Source organism: Cervus elaphus, chromosome 6 (genome assembly GCF_910594005.1).
Source record: "Cervus elaphus chromosome 6, mCerEla1.1, whole genome shotgun sequence".
NCBI lineage: Eukaryota > Metazoa > Chordata > Mammalia > Artiodactyla > Cervidae > Cervus > Cervus elaphus.
In genome coordinates this window covers 39,810,649-39,833,914 of record NC_057820.1, presented here as the reverse complement: position 1 = coordinate 39,833,914, position 23,266 = coordinate 39,810,649, and the positions used below count along the sequence as shown (strand labels likewise).

Genomic DNA, 23,266 nt, shown 5'->3' with positions numbered 1-23,266 from the left:
CCCACGTCTCTTATGTCTCCTGTATTGACAGGCAGGTTCTTTAATACTCAGACCACCTGGGAAGCCCCAAATTGCATCCTTACTGTTATTCAAATTAGAAATGTGGCTCTTGTAATAATTATGAGAGTTTGCCAGCCTTCTTGGCTAACTTAGCCTTCAATATTTTGCTCTCTGTGAAAACTAAGGCCATACTTGTAGAAGTTTTTGGTTGCAAGGGAAAGAAAATGACATTAATTATAACAAAGTTATTTTTATTGAGTGAATACTAAATAGTAACAAGAATTGCTAAGTCTCAAGAACCAAGGGTTCCTTAGGTGAAAAGAAATAAAGAAAGAGAGAGATGATAGCAGATATACAGCAAGATTCACACTACAGAAGCAGTGCACTAAAGAACCTTCAAATTTTTTAAGGTTGCAACAGTAAATGTGGGTTAAGCTTCAGGTTTCCTATGAAGACAGAAACTTTCTGAGAAATGAGAATCAGTCCTTGAACTTAGATGCTTATTGTTTCAATATCCAGATCTTCCATTACTGAACACATTTATGTATTCAGTATAAAGGACTATTTGTTTTCCACATATGTTCTCTTATAGGAAAGGCAGTATTTTTTTCTCTGTATAAAGCAAATTCCAAAATAAATAAATAAATAAAGCAAATTCCATTTTCACATTGCAGTGAAATTATTGCTTTTTAATTTGCATTGGTTAACATGAATTTTGGCAAAAAGGTTTATATTTTTAATTTATAGTATTGAATATTAATAAACATATTGGACTTACACAGAGAGTTAGTAAAAAATCAATACATTAATTAGTAAAAGAAATATCTCTACTAGAATTTTGTAATGCAGGAATAGGCAGGGCATAAACACACAATGGACGTTAGTGAAACTTTAGAAATTATTTCATTCTAAATTTCTTTCTTTGATCCCATTAGGGTTTTCTTTTTAACCAAATCTTCCAATAGTGCCAATTAAAGCAGTAAAAATGGTCTGAGAAATGTTTTCTGACCTGTTTTATTAATTAGTTTTCCACTTCAAACCAAAGTTCTTTGCTACAAAGTTTTACAATTGCATGTTTAAGGTCAAAAGCAAATCAAAGGTCTATCTTTTTGTTTCTTCAGAATGTGATAGTCTGAAGTATTTGAGTGAATCTGGATTGTTTAGAGAGTCTGTAGAGCTTATATCTTATGATCCACCTCAAATACATTGGCACAGTATAGCTACTGCTTATCACCAAACCATATATTTTCCTGATGTCCAAACACATTTTCATTCTACACTAGGAAAATACATTTTAAACAGGTAAATTCTCTCTACAATGAACTTAAATGTATATAAAATACATAAGTAATACATTTAGAGATTGCAAGTAATTATAAAACAGTGGGAGATGTAAAGTAGTTTATATACTTACAGTAATAAAAAACTGGGATAAGATGCAATATCTCTTTTACTTTTGATAATTATTGAGTAATATTGATAAACAAGGAAATATAATTTCTCAGTAAATCCATATCAAAATCAATATGTCCTCTAAAATTACTTTCATTTAACTTCTTTTTAAGCTACATACAAGTAAACATTTAGCAAATTTTTATTGAGTGCATAAATTATGGAAGACCTCAGATTAAGACGTGGGAAAACAAAGTTTAGTAAGACACACAATAGATGATTTCATAATTCTTTAGAGACATAATTCATAGTCACAAAAGAAATGTCAACCGAGAAATGTTTTTTAAAATGAAAATTTTCCTTGTATTAAAGTGTCTATCAGAAAAACACATGTCATCACAAATGAAGACATTGGAAAAAATAGCTTGTAGCGTTATGGTATTTTAAATATGCTTTTTGCTTATCTATGCACACACTTTATTCTTTATTTCATCCATTCAACCACAGATATTTATTGAGTACTTATATCATCAGCATCTGGTAGGGTAATGGCATATAGTTGTGTCTAAGACATACATACACAGTGTCTGCTTTCATAGAGCTTACATTCTAGTGGAGCACTTAAGCATGGATATGTTGGGAAAGTGCACAATTTCCTTGGATCAGTCTCACCTAAACAAAAATTTGAAAGGACGGACCAGTGTTACAGCTGGGTTACAGGTCAGAATTTTATTTGGTAAACTATGGTTAGTAAAACCCTGAGGCTTGAGTGCAGAGTGGCTTACACCCATTTTGGCTCCCTCTTCCTACCTACCATTTTGTCTCCTTCTCTCCCCTACCTGATCTATGCAAATTTGGGCACAATTGCACTCATTTCACTTGCTGGCAAAGTAATGTTCAAAATTCTCCAAGCGAGGCTTCAACAGTACATGAACTAAGAACTTTCAGATGTTCAAGCTGGATTTAGAAAAAGCAGAGGAACCAGAGATCAAATTGCCAACGTACATTGGATCATAGAAAATACAAGAGAATTCCAGAAAAAAATATATACTTCTGCTTCATAGATTATGCTAAAGCCTTTGACTCTGTGGATCACAACAAACTGTGGAAAGAGGTGGGAATACCAGACCACTTTATGTGCTCCTGTGAACCCTGTATGCAGGTCAGGAAGCAACAGTTAGAACAGGGCATAGAACAATGGACTGGTTCAAAATTGGGAAAGGAGTACATCAAGGCTGTATATTGTCACTCTGTTTATTTAACTTATATGCAGAGTACATCATGTGACATGTCAGGCTGCATGAAGCACAAGCTAGAATCAAGATTGTGGGAGAAACATCAACAATCTCAAATATGCAGATAAAACCACCCTATGGCTGAAAACAAAGAGGAACTAAAGAGTTTTTCGATGAAGGTGAAAGAGGAGAGTGAAAAAGCTGAGTTAAAACTCCATACTCAAAAAACGAAAATCACGGAATCTGGTCCCATCACTTCATGGCAAATAGATGGGGAAACAATGGAAACAGTGACGGACTTTATTTTCTTGGGCTCCAAAATCACTGTGATCAGTGACTGCAGCCATGAAATTAAAAGACAGTTGCTCCTTGGAAGAAAAGCTGTGACCAACCTAGACCACATATTTAAAAGCAGAAACATTACTTTGCTGACAAAGATCTGTCTAGTCAAAGCTCTGGTTTTTCCAGCAGTCATGTATGGATGTGAGAGTTGGATCATAAAGAAGGCTGAGAGCCTTCTTTAAAAATTTAATGTTTTCGAACTGTGGTGTTGGAGAAGACTCTTAGGGTGAAACAGATCACCAGCCCAGGTTGGATGCATGAGACAAGTGCTAGGGCCTGGCACACTGGGAAGACCCAGAGGAATCGGGTGGAGAGGGAGGTGGGAGAGGGGATCGGGATGGGAAACACATGTAACTCCATGGCTGATTCATGTCAATGTATGACAAAAACCACTACAATATTGAAGTAATCAGCCTCCAACTAATAAAAATAAATGGAAAAAAGTAAAGAAACAATCCCTTGACTGTAAGATCCAACCAGTCAGTCCTAAAGGAAATCTATCCTGAATATTCATTGGAATGACTGATACTGAAATTGATGCTCCAGTACTTTGGCCACCTGATGAGAAGAACTGACTCATTAGAAAAGCCCCTGATGCTGGGAAAGACTGAAGGTGGGAGGAGGAGGGGATGACAGAGGATGAGATGGTAGGATGGCATCACTGACTCAATGGACATGAGTTTGAGCAAGCTCAGGGAAATGGTGAAGGACAGGGAAGCCTGACATGCTGCAATCCATGGGGGTCGCAAAGAGCTGGACAGGACGGAGTGACTGAAATACAACGACCTATTGTTGGGCAGCAAGTGGGCGTGCTTGTTTCCTCTTCCTCTTTTTTCACCTGAGGTTTCACTCAGGTCCTAGGATTTTCCCTTTGTTCCCTTTTCTTGGGCTTTTCCCCTTTCTTTGTCTGCCTTTTAGCCACTGCCATTTTAGACTTCTTTTTCTATTCTAGCTGCCGAGCAAATACATAATCATAAGTGCAATGATTTATGCTAAAGAAAAGAAATGATAATGCATTTAGGTCTCCAGTATCCAAAAAGGTAGTTTGCCAGTGTGACTTTTTATATAGTAAAATGAAGGGTAATAGGGATTAAGTAGGGTCAATAATTCTGTTTTTTGGAAAGTATTTTCTCTGGTTCACAGAGCAAGATTCTCTGAAAGAAATCCTCACTATTTCTGAGTCCTTAGCACTTAAAAGCAGGGCTTTACTTCCTATGATTCTAGATAATTGAGTATGGAAATATGTCCTTTGACTACACATTCCTTGTTAAGAAAGGATTCTTTTGAGAAGTCATATTAATCATTCAGACCTAAACATTTACTTACTCAGTTTTCTTGACTTAACTCCAGATTTGATGAGGTTATAGAAATATACTCTAGACTCAACTGTTTATTCTTTCCTTTAATTTTTAAAATGTGGGACATGGAGAAAGAAATAGATTATATATCTCAAAAGGATACTTTATTTGGTTTGATTTTTAACTGAGGATACTGGGTATTAATTTTGTTTTCTGAAAACATTCTGTAGAATTAGAAAACATTCCTGGAATTAGAAGCAAAGGAAATAAAGGAATAAGCCCTGAGCTGAGATAGAATACTATGCGATCTAGCAATTCAATTGTCTCAGAATAGAAAAGCATCAATTGTCAGTTTAATTAATGTCACAATAATTCATTCTGTCTCCTTTTATTTCTCTTGCTGCTTGAATCAGAATGTTTGAGCTTGACTACACAACACTGTATAATACATAGCACAAAATGCTATGTTGCTTTATGATCAGAGGTCTAACTTGGCCTTGGAGTTTAAAGAAGTCTCCTGAGAGTGCTAAATACAAGACTACACAGGATAAATAGACATTTGTATTTGTAGTAGTGGTAAGGGTGAGAGGGGAGTTGGAGGGAAGAGGTGGAAAATCCTGAAGCATGTGGATTCATTTTTTTCCAGTTCTATTGAGATGTTATTGGCATATAACATATGTAAGTTTAATATGTACAACATGGTGATAGATACAATATATATTATAAAATGCTTAGCACAGAAGGTTTAGTTAATATCTCCATCCTCCTCATATATTACATTTTTATCTCTTTTTTTTCAGTGTTAACATTAATATCTATCCTTTTAACAACTTTCAAGTATATAATACAGTATTGCTAATTGTAATCATCATGCTATACATTGGATCCCTAGAACTTACTCATCTTACAACTGAAAGTTTATACTCTTTGCCAACAACTCTCCATTTTCCTACCTTTCAGCCTCTGGGAGTCACCATTCTGCTCTCTATTTCTATGAATTTGGCATTTTTCAGATTCCACATATAAGTGAAAATATACAGCATTTGACTTTTTCTGTATAACATAGTCACTTAACATAATGATGACCACAAGGTCATCTATATCATCATTGGAAAAGGCAAGATTTCCTTCTTTTTAATTGCCAGATAATATTCCATTGTGTATGTGTGTGCATACATTTACTTTATCCAAATCTTGACATGAGGTCACAGACATAATCATAGGGGAGATAACTTAGTATTTGACATTAAAAATATTGAATTGTTCTATATTTGTAATGCATAGAGATATCAAACCACTGTCCTCTGCACCAGAAACTAACCACAGTATTATAGGTCAATTATACTTTAAATAAAAAAATTCAGAGAAAAAGGGATTATATTACCAGAGGCAAGGGTTGACAGTAGGGGGAATTGGATGAGCATAGTCAAAGGTACAACTTCCAGTTATTAGATCAATAGGTGCTAGGAATGAAACAAAGCATTACTAATACAGTTAACACCTCTATATGTTATAAACAAAAGTTGTTAGAAGAGTAAATCCTAAGAGTTCTCATCACAAGGGGACTTTTTTTTCTTTTATATTGTATCTTTATGGAATAATGGATGTTCACCAAAGTTTTTGTGGTAATCATTTCTTAAGGTGTATAAGTAAGATCACTATGCTTAAATTTATACAGTGCTATATGTCAATTATATCTCAATAAACCAGAGGGAAGAAAAGAACACTGAACTGTACTTAAAGCAATGAGGAGTCATTACAGAGTTTTAAACAGTAAAAACTGAAGTAAATGTTGAAACAAACTGACTCTGCAGAAGAGATGATTGCTAAAAGCTCCTTTCAAATTCTTTATGATAGCACATCAAAGAGATTGCACTCATGTTTTTTGGTCCCCTGCCTTTCACTGAGTCTGTTGTGGAGAGGGGGAATGTGGTTCATTGTTCCTCTTCTTACTTTTCTCTATACAGATGAGGACAGTACAGTATTTATTGCTGGGGCCAAGACAATGTTCAATCAACACACTGTCTTATTAAAAAAAAAAAAAACAAAACAAAACTCCATCCTACAGTTCCAGTCTCTTCATTCAACTAGTCTTATTTCAAATGCAACTTTGAGTAAGATGGTTTAACAGACTGCACATTTATTATCATAATTTCTACAAAATTTAAATAATGTACAATCACAAATTTTCTAACCCCTTGAATTTATTTTTCACCTCCACTGCATATTCATAGGGGGTTTGATTTAAGTCATACCTGGCTGGCCTAGTGATTCAAGGGATTAGATCTAGTAAATATTGTGCCTGAAGAACTATGGACAGAGGTTTGTGATATTGTATAGGAGGCTATGAACATAAACTCCCAAAGAAAAAGAAAAGCAAGAAGGCAGAGTAGCTACCTGAGGAGGCCTTACAAATAGTTGAAGAAAGAAGAGAAGCGAAAAGCAAGAGTGAAAGGGAAAGGTACATCCAACTAAACACAGAGTTCCAAAGAATAGGAAAGAGAGATGAGAAAGCCTTCTTCAATAAACAGTGCATGAAAATAAAGAGAAACGAGAGAAGAGGAAGGACTAGAGATTGCTTTAGGAAAACTGGAGATATCAAGGAAACATTTCACCCAAAGATAGGCTCAATAAAGGATGTAAATGGTAGAGACCTACTAGAAGCTGAAGAGATCAAGAAGAGATGGAAATAATACATGGAAAAACTGTACAAAAAAAGGATCCTAATGAACCAGATAACCATGATGATGTGGTCACTCACCCAGAGCCAGACCTTCTGGACTGCGAAGTCAGTGAGGCCTTAGGAAGCACTGCTGTCCATAAAGCTAGTGGATGCAATGGAATTCCAGTAGAGCTATTCAAAACCTAAAGGAGGATGCTATCAAAGTGTTGCACTCAATATGTCAGCAAATCTCAAAGACCCAACAGTGGCCACAGGACTAGATTTGGAAAATCCTCATCCAAATATCCAAGAAGGATAGTACTAAAGAATGTTCATACCATGGGACAATTGCATGCATCTCCCATGCTAGTAATGTCATGCTTAAAATCTTGCATGCTAGGCTTCAGCATTATGTGAACTGAGAACTTCCAGATCTCCAAGCTGGGTTTAGAAAAGGAAGACAAACCAGAGATCAAATTGCCAACATTTACTGAATCATAGAGAAAGCAATGGAATTCCCAAAAATATTTTACCTCTGTTTCATTGACTACCCTAAAGCCTTTGACTGTGTGGATCATATCAAACGGTGGAAAGCTCTTAAAGAGATGGGGATACCAGATCATCTTACCTGTCTCCTGAGAAACCTGTATGCAGGTCAAGAAGCAACCATTAGAACTCTATATGGAACAACTGATTGGTTCAATATTGAGAAAGGAGTATGACAGGGATATCTGTTGTTACCCTGTTTATTTCACCTATATTCTGAGCACATGATGAGAAATGCCGGGTTGGATGAGTTACAAACTGGAATCAAGATAGACAGGAGAAACATCAACAACCTCAGATATGCAGATGATACCTCTCTAATGGCAGAAAGTGAAAAGAAACTAAAGAACCTCTTGATGAAAGTGAAGGAGGAGAATGAAAAAGCCAGCTTAAAACTAAGATCATGACATCTGGTCTCATTACTTCATGGCAAATAGAAAGAGAAAAGGTGGAAGTCATGACAACTTTCCTCTTTCTGGGCTCTAAAATCACTGCAGATGGTGACTGCAGACATGACATCAGAACACAATTGCTTCTTGGCTGGAAAGCCATGGCAAACCTAGACAGTGTGTTGAAAAGCAGAGACATTACTGATAGCTTATGGTGAATGATGTCAGATTCGTGATCTCTGAAGATTTAGCTTTGGGACCAGGGACCAGGATTGATCACTCAGAGTTTTTGTGTGGCAGAAGTTTTATTACAGTGAAAAAGCTTCTGACATAGACATCAGAAGGGGGTTTGAGAGTGCCCCCCTCCCTAGTCCTATCAAGGTCTTACATACTTTTACCAGACCTACTCCTACAGCATACATCTTAAATTAATAAGATTAGATCTAACAATAGAAGGGTCTTACCAGGCCCACCTACACAAGATACAAACCTCTGAAGATAACAAGATTAGTCAGAAGTTCTGGTTAAGTAGGAGAAACATGTCCTGGAGCAAGATAAAGTGTTGTTATGTAATCATTAGTACAGAGTTTAAGGAAGGACATACCCTTAATCAGGATGAGTTGTTTTGTTGTGTAATCATTAGCTCTGGGCTTAAAGAAAGTTGGTCTTAAATGTTGCTGTCATAACAACTCAGAGGTTAAGAAACAATGTCTTATATGACTAAAACAGAGCAATGTAGAAAAAAATGTTTGTCCCTTTCTCCTTCTCAAGGGCCCTGGACTCCTTATCAACCTACCTAGTAATTAACTCTCTCATTACTCTGCTGACAAAGGTGTGCATAGTCAAGACTATGGTCTTCCCAGTGGTCACATAGGGTTGTGAGATCTGGACTGTCAAGAAGGCAGAGCACCAAAGAGCTGATGCCTTTGAACTGTGGTGGTGAAGACTCCTGAGAGTCCTTTGGACAGCAAAGAGATCGAACCACTCAGTCTTATTTCTTTCTTTTTTTTTTCTTTTCCCATTTATTTCCACCAGTTGGAGGCTAACCACTCTACAACATTGCAGTGGCCTTTGCCATACACTGACATGAATCAGCCATGGATCCACATGTGTTCCCCCTCCAGATCCCCCCTCCCACCTCCCTCTTCATCCCATCCCTCTGGGTCTTCCCAGTGCACCAGTGAACCAGTCAGTCTTAAAGGAAAACAACCCTGAATACTCACAGGAAGGACTGATGTTGAAGCTGAATCAGCTCCAGTATTTGGTCTCCTGATGCCAACAGCCCACTCACTGGAAAAGTCCTTGATGCTGGGAAAGATTGAGGGCAGAAGAAGAAGGTGTCAGAGGATGAGATGGCTGGATGGCATTGGTGATGCAATGGACATGAACTTGGGCACACTTCAGGAGATGGTGAAGGACAGGGAGGCCTGGCATGCTGTGGTCCATGGGGTTGCAAAGAGTAGGACCTGACTAGGGGACTGAACAACAACAATCACAAGCTTTTTTCCCCCGATGAAACCCTAAATAAAAATAAATACTCAAAAAACTAGCTTTTTAAAGAGAAATCTATATTTGGTGTACTACACAACAGTTTAAAATTTAAAAAAATATATTTTTCTCACATCTTAGAAGAAAAAGAATTTGGATACTTAAGCATTCTAAAATGCATACATTGTGTCACATTAATATAGATTCCTATATTCATAAACTTACATATAAATTCATGCATATTTGAATTATATTTTCCTTTGCTTGATGGCCAAACCAATGTTTACTTTTAGATTAATATGAGTAGTAATTTGTTTTTATTTTTATTAATATTTTATGTTATTTTTTGTTTTTTTAATTTTTATAACGTTGTTTTGTTTTTTTTCCATACAAAATACAAAGCAGCCATAATTATATATATATCCTGTAGCTCTCAAGCTCCCCAGATCCCATTTTTCTTAAACCCATGTCAACTATTTTTAGTCAATAATCTGTATTCTTCTTTGTTTCTTCTGGTTGGACTTTTGGGGAAAATTAAGTCGTTTTTCTCTGTTTTTAGACACTTCATTTACTATTTCAGAATGAATATCTGCTCCCAGAGTCCTAGAAAATTCAAGATGAACAAGCCTGGTATCTGTTTGCTTACAAACTATAAGAAAATCAAAAGAGAAATAAAATCAAAATCACAAATGTTACAATTCTTATGTAAATTATTTTATGACATTGTATTATTTAATCCCTAAACTCTGTTTATATTACTTTCATATTAACATTTACATGTGGGTTTAGCATAGATCTAATCAAAATGTAAACTTTCTCCTTTTAGTTATTAACAAATCAAGTTAAGGTTTTTCTGGACAAAAAAATAATTCTGTAATATCTATATTCTCTCTATCCACACTAGTGGTGTGTCTCATTTGATTTGTCTTTTCAAATATGATCTACAGACATATACTAATAACACTGCTATCAACTCCTTTAGAAATCTCAAAAGAAAAATGCAGTGAATAATGACACCAACATAATGATTATTAATACTATATAATTATATATTATTTAATTCTCTCCATCTTCCTCAAATGGGTAGGATTGAATGTCTGGGTTCCTTGGCAGTGGTAGGGACCTATGATTAACTGTTCCAACTAGAGCATCTAATTGCAGAGTAAAACCCTCCAAAATTTATTTCCTATACCCATGATGACTAGCAGTATTCTAGCATATCTACTCAACTAGGCTGGATGCTGCAGTGAGGGCATTACAGAAATAAAAGGAACAATCCAGTCAATCCCTCACAAGAAATACACCTTTTTGAATTTAAGGAAGTGAAGTTGTGATTTTGTTACTGGAGCATAATTGATCTATATTAATACATTTAATATGGAGTAGGAAATGGTAACTCACTCCAGTATGCTTGCCTAGATAATTCCATGGAGCAAAGGAAACTGGCAGGCTACAGTCCATGAAGTTGCAAAGAGCTGGACATGACTGAGCACACATGTGCACACACATACACACACACACAATACATATAATAAGCAGTGACTTTTTTTTACTATCAATAAATAATTTTGAAATTTTTCCCTTTAGGTTACAAAAAGATAAATATAACCTGATTTCCTTCAATACAAAAGTTAGTGTCCAGAATGGCAATAAAACTTGTTTTTCTGCCTCTTTATGCACTGTATAGTATACAGTAGACACAGTTATTTTCCCCCGTGCCAAATTTTTATAGATGCAAGTCTAAAGATAAAAACATGAATTTCAACAGGGAGAGAAATAATGAGTCCCCATGGGTAAGTTATCTTTGAGATCTTCAGGGGGTAAACATGAACATCATGACCTTTAGCATGTCTCAGAGAGAAAAAATAACTTTTACCATTACAAAGTAATTCTGTTTAACAAGTCAGATCTGGAAAGCAGGTCACCTGGACCTCATAAAATGTGACATCAAAAGTAATCAATGCATGCAACAGAATCCAAGTAACATAGATTGTACTTGTTGGCATAACAATACTTACTCTTTACAAGGCATCTTGTCCAATGTAATAATTAACATAATATGTTCCTTTGAGCTTAAATTTAAATACATGTAAAGCTATAGAGGCAATACACTTGAACATGTTTAATATACTTTATCAAACATCTAAAAAACTTTATTAAAAAGTATTAGAAGTTTGTATGACTCTGGCATATATTACCTCCATTGCACTATTCAGTAGTGCTGGTTTCCAAGGCAGTTATATTTAATTCTTCATACTCTGGTTCCAAATTTTATATCACCTAGAATGTTTTGTATTCTACCATATTTCTTCTTTTGCTATATAGTATGCAGAAGTGTGAATTTGCTCAAAATTTTAAGGGATGAAAGAACACATGATGACTCAAACACAAGCATATTTTTCCTTTTGATTCAATTTAACCCTCATACAACTGGCCCACATAAAGAGAGGACTTGACAGCTCAGAGTAAGATCCTTATTTTACAAATATCCTAAGCTACATCAACTAGAAAGGTCCCAGTCACCTCTGTCCCCATCACCACCATTATTGAATATCTTTAGGTCATCTGAACTAATCTACTTATATCCTTTATTTCTGTGTATGTGCTGACACCTGACACCAGAATCTCAGAGTCCCAGGCCACCCTCATCTCTGCCATCCTAATGTCTTTTCACATTCTCTTCTCTCTCTCCATCTCCCACTCACCGCTAACTCATGAAAACATGACACTGTCCCCTTCATTTCCCAGTCCATAATCAGTAAACTTCTCTGTGTTTTCAAGCACTTTCTGAGACTCTTCATCATCGTCTTGCTCTAAGTTCAGGAAACGTTTGAAATGCTCCTGCTGAGCCCACTAAGACAATGACTCTTCTTTCCCGCAGTTTCTTCACAGCACTCTGTTTAAGTTAGAATAATCTCCACTTTGGGGCTTCCCAGGTGGATCAGTGGGTAAAGAATCTGCCTGAAATGCAGGAGACGCAGGAGACATGAGTTCAGTTCCTGAGTGAGGAAAATCCCCTGGAGGAGGGCATGGGAATCCACTCCAGTATTCTTGCTTGAGAAATCCCATGGACAGAGAAACCCGGCAGACTATGGTCCATAGGATCGCAAAGAGTCCAACTTGATTGAAGCGACTGAGCATGCACACACACTCTCCTTCTTTATCTTCCTTGACTCTAGCAAATGGTTTCCCTTTCTCCCTTCCTTAAAGGAAATACTTGAATCGTGCTACTCATATTCTTCTTTAAAATAATTTCAACTTTCACTCTGCCTAAGCTACTTATTTCCATGGAGATAATCCTGTATCTTGTCATCACCAATTACTGTCAAATGTTGATCATCTTGATAACTTCTCTTTTCTGATTATCCAGGTTAATGTTATGGTTAGTTCTTAAAATCACTTCCTCTTGTGTACCTCAACAACTTAGTCCCTCTCTCACATGGCCTTGTATGCCTGAAAAATCCATAACCTGGTTAAATTACCTGCCTACTTTGAGCCTGGACTTAATACAGGTAAATCTTGCAGAAGAAAAAGAGCAGTCACACTAATCGGTCTCTCTTTAAAAATCATGACCAGTAACCTCAAGGAGGCTTAAAACTATTTAGGAGCCACATTATACATCTTTAGCCTCACTTTCTCGTTTCCCTAAAGCATTATTTTACACCTTCAATAGTCTTTTCAAAAGTCAACAACATGGATGGACCTGGAGGGTATTATGCTTAGTGAAATAAGTCAGACAGAGAAACACAAATACTGCATGCAGTCACTTGTATGTGGAATCTAAAAAGTAAAACAAACAAATAAATATGACAAAGCAGAAATAGACTCACAGATATAGAGAACAAACCCATGGTTACCAGTTGGGAGAGGGAAGCTGGGGGGGATGCAAAATAGGAGTAGGGAGTTAAGAAGTACAAACTACTAAGTATAAAATAAAGAACCTACAAGGACATATTTGATAGAACAGGATATATAGCCAATATCTTATCATAGCTATAAGTGGAGTTTAATCTATAAAAGTATTAAATCACTCTACTATAAATCTGAGTGGACACCTATCAACATCTGTGCCCATATACTCTATTTTTCTGATAAAATGGAATTATTAATATTCATTTCTTAAGTCAATTTCTTATGTTTTCATTACATAACACCCTTTTCACCTACTTACTCCTCAGTTTACAACTCTATACTGGATAATAACCATCAGCATATAACCATCCTGCTATTTCTCAATTTACAAAAAAAAGTAAAAAGAATAAAAACAAAACAAAGTAAAACAATCATAACAAAAATACTGATAAAATATTCTGTTCAGTGTCAAATTATTTGCTTTTGCTTTTTCTTTTTTCAGAAAATACCCAGCGATTTCTATCTTTGTGTTTTGAACTTAAACAGGTTTTTTGTCCCTATTGTGCAACTATTAATCTTATCAGGTTCATCAGTGACCTCCAAATTGTTAATCCAGTATCGGATGTTCAACTTTAATTTTATTTGGCCTATTAAATACATTTTGACACAGTTGATAATACCTTTTCTTTTATATACTTTGTTTTCCAACTATGACACACTCCTGGGGCTTTCCCTGGTAGATCAGCTGGTAAGATTCATCCTGCAATCCAGGAGACCTGGGTTCGATTCCTGAGTTGGGAAGATACCCTGGAGAAGGGAAAGACTGCCCGCTCCAGTATTCTGGCCTGGAAAATTTCATGGACTGTATAGTCTGTGGGGTTGCAAAGAGTCAGACATGACTGAGTGAATTTCACTTCACTTCACACACTCCTGTCCCCCACAGTTTGATTTGAAATTATGTTCTCCATTTATCAGAAAAAAGTTGCAATATTATTTCAATTGCCTTACTGACAACTAAGCAATTCATGAAAACATATTACTTCAGGCCATTATAATGTAAGCTAGCCTCACGTGCGTGTATATAACCACCCTGTTAAATGAGACTTCGAACTGCTTAAAGTTTTTCTGATATGTCTACATACAATTTCTACTCACTTTCTATATTTCTATACCTCCTATTTTTTCCAACCCATCACAATTTGGTTTCTAACCTTTATATTCCTAATGACAAAACCAACAGTAAATTCAGCAAACAGACAAAGAAATGGAAGTCTTCAGATATAAAGTTTGAATGATAGCCACATTACAGGGCAGACAACTAAAATATCAATGGAAAAAGCAGGAAATATAGTAAAATGAGAGATAAGAGATGTGCGTGAGTATTCACATATTGCCTTTAAGTTTATCTGTAGATAAGAAAAGGCATCAGTTTAAGTGGATGGCAATAAAAAGTAAATAAAAAGGAAGATTAAAGTAACAGTTCAAAGAAACAGAACTATACAGATATTAAGCATATGGTGAGTGATTTTATGATACCCTCTGGGTGCTATTAAAACACCCACAAGTAATCTGATTACTTGTCCCATCTGGATTCCACAAAGCTTTAGGTTAGTTGCTGTGTACCTAACTGCACGCCCTCAAAATAATTGGTGTTGTCTTAATATTTTTCCCTTATTAGCTTTCTTTATCATTGTCAAAAATAATACAGAAAGAGCACCCAAAGTTCTTAACCAAATATGGCAAGGGAGTCTCATCTGTTATTTTTATTTTATCTCATTTAGTATCTTTTCTTAGAAGTTTCTCAGATGGAAGAACATTTTTATTTCATCTTGTCTCATCTAGTGCCTTTGGTTTAGATATTTTGCCAGTTTGAACCATATCCTAGTCTACATTCCAGTCAATACACACGTGGCTATGTGAGTATTGTATGCACCACTTATTGCAAATAAAATACATATCCAAGATTTTTAAATCAATAAATAAAACCTTTATATCATTGATGTAACTTGCCTTTGTGTACTGCTGTACCCTCTTTAAAATTTGTTTCTGTTTTAGACATTTCTTAGCAGTGCCAGTTTAAAAAGCAATTGTAAACATATATTTTAATGAATTTTTAATACTTTCACATAAATTAATAAGTTAAAATTTCTTTTTGAAGTCAGTTTATTCAGTAGGAAATAAGTAAATAAGTAAATCTAGTCATTCACAAAGAATTAATTATTTCACATTTACATATTATAATGTAAACTAAGTACATGGTCCTTTGGTAACATTTCCCTTTCCCTCTCCCCGTCTTTTTTCTATCTTTCTTCTTTCTCTCATTCTTTTTTTTTTTTTTTAAGTTATTGAAGTAATCAAATCAAAAAAATCTTGGTTTATTATATCTTCATATCTTTCATGGTGACTTGAAAGTTAATATTTAGGTTCTCCCAAATCAGGAAAGCCAGTAAATCCAACAATAGGATCCCTTAATACGAACAATTTTCAAAACCAGCTTCCTGGGAATTGTTTAAATATACCCGTAACCAATCTAGCTATTAGTTATAAAGAAGCATGGATACACAGTGTTAGTTGCTCAGTCATGCCCGACTCTTTGAGACTCAGTGGACCATAACTCTCCAGGCTCCTCTGGCCATGGGATTCTCCAGGCAAGAATACTGTGGTGGGTTTCTATTTCCTACTCCTGGGGATCTTCCTGGTCCAGGGATCAAATATGTTTCTCCTGCATTGGCAGCTGAGTTGTTTACCACTAGCTCCACCTGGAAAGCCCCGATCTTATTCTAAATGCTCTTTCTCCCATTTGGAATACATTTAGGTCTACTTCTAGGTTTAATATACAGGATCTGATTATCTTCAGTTGTAGCTTGAAAAATTTCCCAATTTTAATAATTATCTTCATGTTTTCTTTGATATTAATTTCAATTCATTCTCCTCAAGCTACTTAATTGTCATTATTTTCTTTATTAGGGTATTGAAATTCATATTTAAATCAGCCTTTCTTAATTCTAAAATTAAAATAAAAAAAAAACCTCTATGGAAACGGAGAAAATAAGTACTATCTAACAACAATAAAATACAAGTGGGGCAGAAAACATACAGACAGAATATTGAGGGAATTCAAATAAATATAAAGCAAATAAAGCTAGATTAAATTGAAGTATTCTAAAATTTACAAGCCCTCATCTTTTTACCAATCACACATTTTTGTATGTATTTATTTATTTTTATGTGGTGTTTTTGTGTTGGGAAAGATGGGAATATTGAGTGGTGAGAGGGAACATATGTATACTTATGGCTGATTCACATTGAAATCAGCCAATAGCTGTTAACTGGTCAACAGAATACTACAGCAGGATTTATTGAGGAAGTTAGAAAATAAAGTATATACTCTGTTATGCTGCTGCTGCTAAGTCGCTTCAGTCATGTCCGACTCTGTGCAACCCCATAGACGGCAGCCCACCAGGCTCCCCCGTCCCTGGGATTCTCCAGGCAAGAACACTGGAGTGGGTTATCATTTCCTTTTCCAATGCATGAAAGTGAAAAGTGAAGTGAAGTCGCTCAGTCATATCCGACTCTTAAAGACCCCATGGACTGCAGCCTACGAGGCTCCTCCGTCCATGGGATTTTCCAGGCAAGAGTACTGGAGTGGGGTGCCATTGCCTTCTCTGACTCTGTTATGAGACAATCTCAAAAAATTTCATATGAGAATAGAAGGCAAGAGCCATATGCATACCATCTTCACAATGATTTAACACAAGCCAAGTCCTATAAGAAGCCTCATATGCTAGATTTTGAGACATTCCCTGTTCCCAGTGGTCTGCAGTTTCTTTAGGTAAAATGAATATCAGTTCCATTTGACAACATGGTCCTGGCAGTCTTTGGTGGCTGGTGGGCATTGGCATAACCAAAATGGTTTCCTATCAGTTAATTGATGTAGTATTTTTATAATATTAATTCTCTGGAGCAACGTTAATTCAAGTGAATATACTGAGATGCAAATATCACTGAAAGTCAAAGTACAGTTCAATTGTATTACAGTTACGTAACTCTGGAGTACACCAAAACAGCCTTATGTTGATTACTAAATATTTTCTTATAGACTGTCAATGGAAATGATGCAGTTAATTTTTATGTACATAAAACAGGACAACATGGCAGAGTCAGATAACTGATTTTGGAGATGAGAGTAAGATAAATCTGTAGTGAAAAATCTGTAGTGATCAACTGAATGTTATTGAGCACTGGATGTTATTCACAACTTTGATAATTAATTTAGGCATATAATCTGTTGGTGGGCATTAATTTAGCAACAGTAAATAGGAAAAAGAAACTGAGTAAATATCCAGAAAAACATCTACTTCTGTTTCATTGATTATGCAAAAGCCTTTGGCTATGTGGATCACAACAAACTGGAAAACTCTTAAAGAGATGGGAATACTAGACCACTTTACCTGTCTCCTGAGAAACCTGTATGTTGGTCAAGAAGCAACAGTTGGAACCAGCCATGGAACAACAGACTGGTTCACAATAGGGAAAAGAGTATGACAAGGGTGTATATTGTCACCCTGCTTATTTAACTTCTATGCCAAACACATTATGCAAAATGCTGGGCTGGATGAATCACAAACTGGAATCAAGATTACTGGGAGAAATGTCAACAACCTCAGATATGCAGATGATACCAGTCTAATGGCAGAAAATGAAGAGGAACTAAAGAACATCTTTTTGAGGGTGAAAGAAGAGAATGACAAAACTGGCTTGAAACAGCATTCAAAATATGAAGATAATGACATTCAGTCCCATCACTTCATGGCAAATAGAAAGGAGGAATCGTGGAAGCAGTGACAGATTTTATTTTCTTAGGCTCCAAAACCACTGTGAACAGTGACAGAAGCCATGAAATTAAAAGACAGTTGATTCTTGTAAGGAAAGCTATGACAAACCTAGACACCTAGACAGCATATTAAAAAGCAGAGGCATCATTTTGTTGACAAAAGTCCATTAGTCAAAGTTATTCCAGTAGTCATGTATGGATGTGAGAACTGGTCTATTAAAAAAGCTGAGTGCTGAAGAATTGATGCTTTCAAATTGTGATGCTAGAGAAGACTGTTAAGAGTCTTGGACTGCAATGAGAACAAAGCAGTCAATCCTGAAGGAAATTGGTCCTGAATATTCATTGGAAGGACAGTTGCTGAAGCTGAAACTCCAATACTTTGGCCACATGATGCATAGAGCTGACTCATTGGAAAAGACCATGATGCTGGGAAAGATTGAAGGCACAGTGAGGAAGGGATGGAAGAGGATAAAATGATTAGATAGCATCACCAACTCAGTGGATGTGAATTTGAGCTAACTCCAGGAGATAGTGTGGGATGGAGGAGTCTTGACGTGCTGTAGTTCATGGGGTCACAAAGAATTGGACATGACTTCAGGACTGAACAATAACAAAATATCAGAAGCATGTCATAAAAGTGAAAAAGAAAGAAAATATATTAACATATATTTTCAATAGTCATCATATATCCTTTCTCAATATATTAATTAGTTTTGTATAGTACAATAATTGTATGTTTTCTGTAGACTTTCAGTTCTTTCAGACACTATTCTCTTTTTTTTTCTTAAGTTGCATTTGTTTGTAATTCCTGTTTCAGTTATTCCAGAAAGCAGGTACTCAGTAAAATTCTACTGAATATTGAACTTACTTCCTTTCAGAAGCATTAACTTGCTTTCTTTTTATTCTTCTATTGTCCTTGATGGATGAGAGATTTTGTGATTTAAATTCAGTATGAATTATTTGGAGTCAAGTTTGTGATCATGCTCAATCCTTTCATGTTTGATAAGCTTTTCAGCAATAAATAGTACACTTTTTAGTAGTATTTTTAGAAATTTTATCATCTCCTTTTCTAATTAAGCATTTGAATCTTGGTATTGAATAAAGGATAATGCTTATAATTGAATAATAAGGTACAAAATGCAATTTAAAAAAGCCACTATAATCAGTTTTTCTGTAATATATTACAGCTATCAGTGAAACAGATTGAAGATAATAGTAGATTAAGTTTAACCACATTATAGCCAGATTCTTTACCAGCTGAGCCACTAGGGACGCCCAAAAATACTGGAGTGGGTAGCCTATCCCTTCTCCAGCAGATCTTCCCAACCCAGGAATTGAACCAGATTCTCCTGCTTTGCAGGCAGGTTCTTTACCAGCTGAGCTACCTGGGAAACCCAGGTTAAATATTCCATGGTAATTATTCTGCTATTGAGATTTTTTTTTTTTTTTTTTGGTCACAGTTGAATTGTGTTGGTTTATCACATAACTACAAAAGAGATTTCCTAATCTACATAGTATCTAATATCTACATTACAACAAGTAAAGCAGCACAATTATTTGCTCATTAGGACCATCCACTACAAATATTCAGTAACAAAAATAGGCCTGAAACATTGACAGATTTTTATTTTGTGCTCAGACATTTTTTATTTTCTCTCACAGATATAGAATTAGAAGTGATAGGGAAAATGAAAAAAAAAAAAAAAACAAATGTATAAGAAAGACAGACTTCGTGTAATCTTCTGTTTGGTTTCACTAATTATTAGTTTCCTAATTATATTTTAAATAATTATTTAATAGATTAAATAGGTATACATTTCCATAAAAATGGGGAAACATTCAAGAATATATTATGACTTGTTAGAAAGCAATAAAGTGTTATTGCAAAGAATTTATAGTCTTTATCTCAGGATAGCAGAAACTTAACTGATAAAATTTTTCATGTGCAATATAAGTAGCAAAACATCAACTTTTGTACAGGAATATTATACTATCATAAAGCAAAATTAAGGTCTTTTAATGCCCAATAGCCTTTTCCATTGAATTTTTTTTCTACAAAGACAGTACTCTAAACATTAAATGGTTACTTGCCTTTGATATTTTGAAACTATTTATCATCAGTATTTTCCATTTATTTCCAAAATCATTCTGTACCTTTAGCCATCTTGTTCTGTGCCTGAGAAGGCTGGAATTTATGGACTGAATCAACAGGCTTTCTTGCCCTGGACTTTCCATTGAGTCAGGGCAATAGCAAAGGAAACTAGTGGATAGGGTGAGTGAGGCTGAAGTATGTATTCTCCAGGCTTCGTTTTGTCTGGCTGCAGATTGGCTGTGGCCGTGTTCTGAACACAAGGCCCAGTTCCTGTCTCGTGGCCCTGTTAGTCTGCAATACTCTCTTCAGGTTCTTGTAACCTCTCCATCCCCTCAAGCCCCTGAGGTCTAGAGCTGATGACACTCCTGTCCTTGTTGAGTATAGTCTGAAGCCTTCACCTTTTTTTGTTTTCCTTCACCATGACCATATATTTGTAAATAGTCATTTTATTCAATCATCTTTAATTGTTTCATGTCAGTACACCATGTGGTTTGTGGCAGAATTTGAACTATTACATTTTTATTAGATTGTACTAGAGTATTTTTGTGTTGGACAGAATTATGACTCAAATATCCAACATCATCAGAAAGGTAATTATATTGCATTTTTAATGTATAAAGATATCAAACACATTAAAATTTTAACTTATCTTTAGTAAGTACTAACTATACATTTGTCTACCAAGAGTATAGTCACTTAGGGTCATTATAATTGAAATATTTTATTAATACTGATAGTTATAATTTCATATACAAATACAAATAGCATGGATCAAAAAACACTGCAAAACTGTTCTCTAGATAGGCTTACCATTTGTACTACTATAAATCCATATGAAGGTACCTATTATTCAAGTGGTAATTGCATAAATTAACAATACTCTTTAAATTTAGTCAATCAGTAGACAATAAGTAGCATATTATTATTTTAATAAGCATTTTGATTGCCAGTGAATTTAAATAAATTTACATGTATTTTCTTTTGCTTATTGGCTAAGTGAATTTTTCTTTAGTAAAATGCTTTTCATGTTTTACCCCTTTACATCGGAATGATTAAGCTTCTAAAGGTCTTTGATGTCCAAGTTTCAATTACAGGCAGATTTTGGATGGTGATGTTATAACATTGGTACAGGACAAACAGGAGAGGAGCTATTTCTGAGTATAGGTGATGATTTTGTTTTGTGAGAAGTTTGTTGTAATTAAATGACATTCAAATAGGTGTAGGTAGTTGATTATAAAGTTTATTCAAGCTTGATAGAGTGATTCTTACTGAAAATAGATTTTAGATATTTCAGAATATATATAGTTGACATCATCTGAATGAGTAATATGTAAACTAATAAGAAATATGACTATTCTAAGCTATACCAATTTTCTGGAGTGAGCTTGTTAAAAAAGTTCACATAGAGATAGTAGAAGTAGAGAGGGAAGAGGGCAATTAGAAGCATGTAACATGGAAACCAAGGGAAGTGAGAGAATTCTATACTGTCACATACTGGGAGAGGTCTAATAAAATAAAAAAAAATGATGCATTGTTTTAATTAATAAAAATAGTTTATGACTGACTATGTTGAGTGACATTTCAGGGTTATGATAGAACTAGCAACATTAAGTTAAAGAGAGTGAAATTAACTGGAGTTGAATAACTGGAGATGTGAGTTGTGAAAACAATTCATGCAAGGGGTTTTATTATGAAAGAAAATAAAGACAGCTTTGGTTTTAGGAAGATGTGGAACTGTACTAGTTTGACTTAGTTCTGAAAATTAAACATTGAATAGAATCGAGCATATTTGAATCTAATGGGAAGAAGATAGTTGGGTCAGAAAACTAAGAAACAAGAGAAAAGGGGTAGCTGATAGATTTCTGTACCAAAGAGTATAGAAAGGGAGAAGACCCAAAGCATAAACTGAAAACTAAACTTAAGAGCAAAACCAGCACTTTGCAACAAGAGAAACCTGGAAATCATAGATGCAGTTGCAATTACGTGTGTCAGTGCATTGGCGTTAAAGTAAGTATTATTACTTTGATGGCATGTAGATTATCTGGAAAAATAAAACTGATTTTTTTTCTGCTTGATTGGAAAATATGGTCGGTGGTAGGATTAAAGATTTGAGTATCATAGAAAAGTTTAAAATACCTACCAGAGACTTGCTTCAGCACAAGCAAACTTGGGAGAAGCACATATCTGGTAAATGGGTGTGAGCAATTTCACTGTGGGAGTTAGAATGTTCTAAAGCTGATTTATGGTGGTGATTAACCACTTGGTAAGTTACTAAAAATCACTATATTGCACACTTGAGGGGGTACATTTATATTATAATGGATGTACTATAATATGTAAAATGTGCCTCAATAAACATGTCTTAAAAAATAGTTGCTGAGGCTTTCAAGATGCTAAGTAAGAAATGTATGAAAAGCATAAGAGAATGAGAACCATTCTCATTCTGTTTTCAAAGCAAAATAGAGGTCTATTTATATCACATTTTGTTTTGAAGATGTTAGAAAACATCTTCAGTCATTGCAAGTGTTAATCACTCAGTCATGTCCAACTCTTTGTGACTCCATAGACTGTAGCCCTCCAGGCTCCTCTGCCCATTTAATTTTCCAGGCAAGAATGCTAGAGTGGGTTGCCATTTCCTTCTCCAGGGGATATTCCTGACTCAGGGATCGAACCCAGGTCTTCTGCACTGTGGCAGATTTTTTACTGTCTGAGTCAACAGGGAAGCCCCACAGTTATTGCAAGGGAGGTTGTTCAAACAAAGTTATAGTATTTAGTTATTATCAAAATTTAAAATCAATATATAAAAGGGTGAAAGTTAAAGGATCTAGGAGAAGAATTCATATCAATATACAAAAGGGTGAAAGTTACAAAATCTTTGAGAAAAGCTTTTAAGATTATCTGAAGAGCTTAATATATGTATCTTCAGGAGTGTGTAACAGTGGGGGTTGTTTGACTCATTCATCACTCGTGAGAATAGCAGCCTGATTTGCTACTCTGGTGGTAGAGTCTACATCAGAATTGATCTGCATTCCCAAAACTTGCTGGGGGTAAAAGAAGCATATGTATTTCCTGCACATCAGATTCGAGCCTAGTGGAAGTAATAAAGTCATGCTGGGGCCATCTTGGAAGTACTCTG

At 35.3% G+C, this 23,266-nt stretch overlaps 2 long non-coding RNA genes across 2 annotated transcripts in view; one reads left to right on the top strand and one right to left on the bottom strand.

Annotated features, from left to right (window-relative positions):
* Nucleotides 1–2,769: 2,769 nt before the first annotated feature.
* LOC122696185 lies at nt 2,770–20,996 on the top strand. The gene is made up of 3 exons (XR_006341706.1): nt 2,770–2,953; nt 6,652–6,656; nt 20,986–20,996. It is a non-coding gene; the product is annotated as an uncharacterized LOC122696185 (long non-coding RNA).
* Nucleotides 7,891–23,266, bottom strand: part of LOC122696184 — a 29,384-nt gene continuing 14,008 nt past the window's right edge. Inside the window, exon 3 of the long non-coding RNA XR_006341705.1 lies at nt 7,891–8,072. This is a non-coding gene — a long non-coding RNA (uncharacterized LOC122696184). The remainder of the gene's footprint in view (nt 8,073–23,266) is intronic.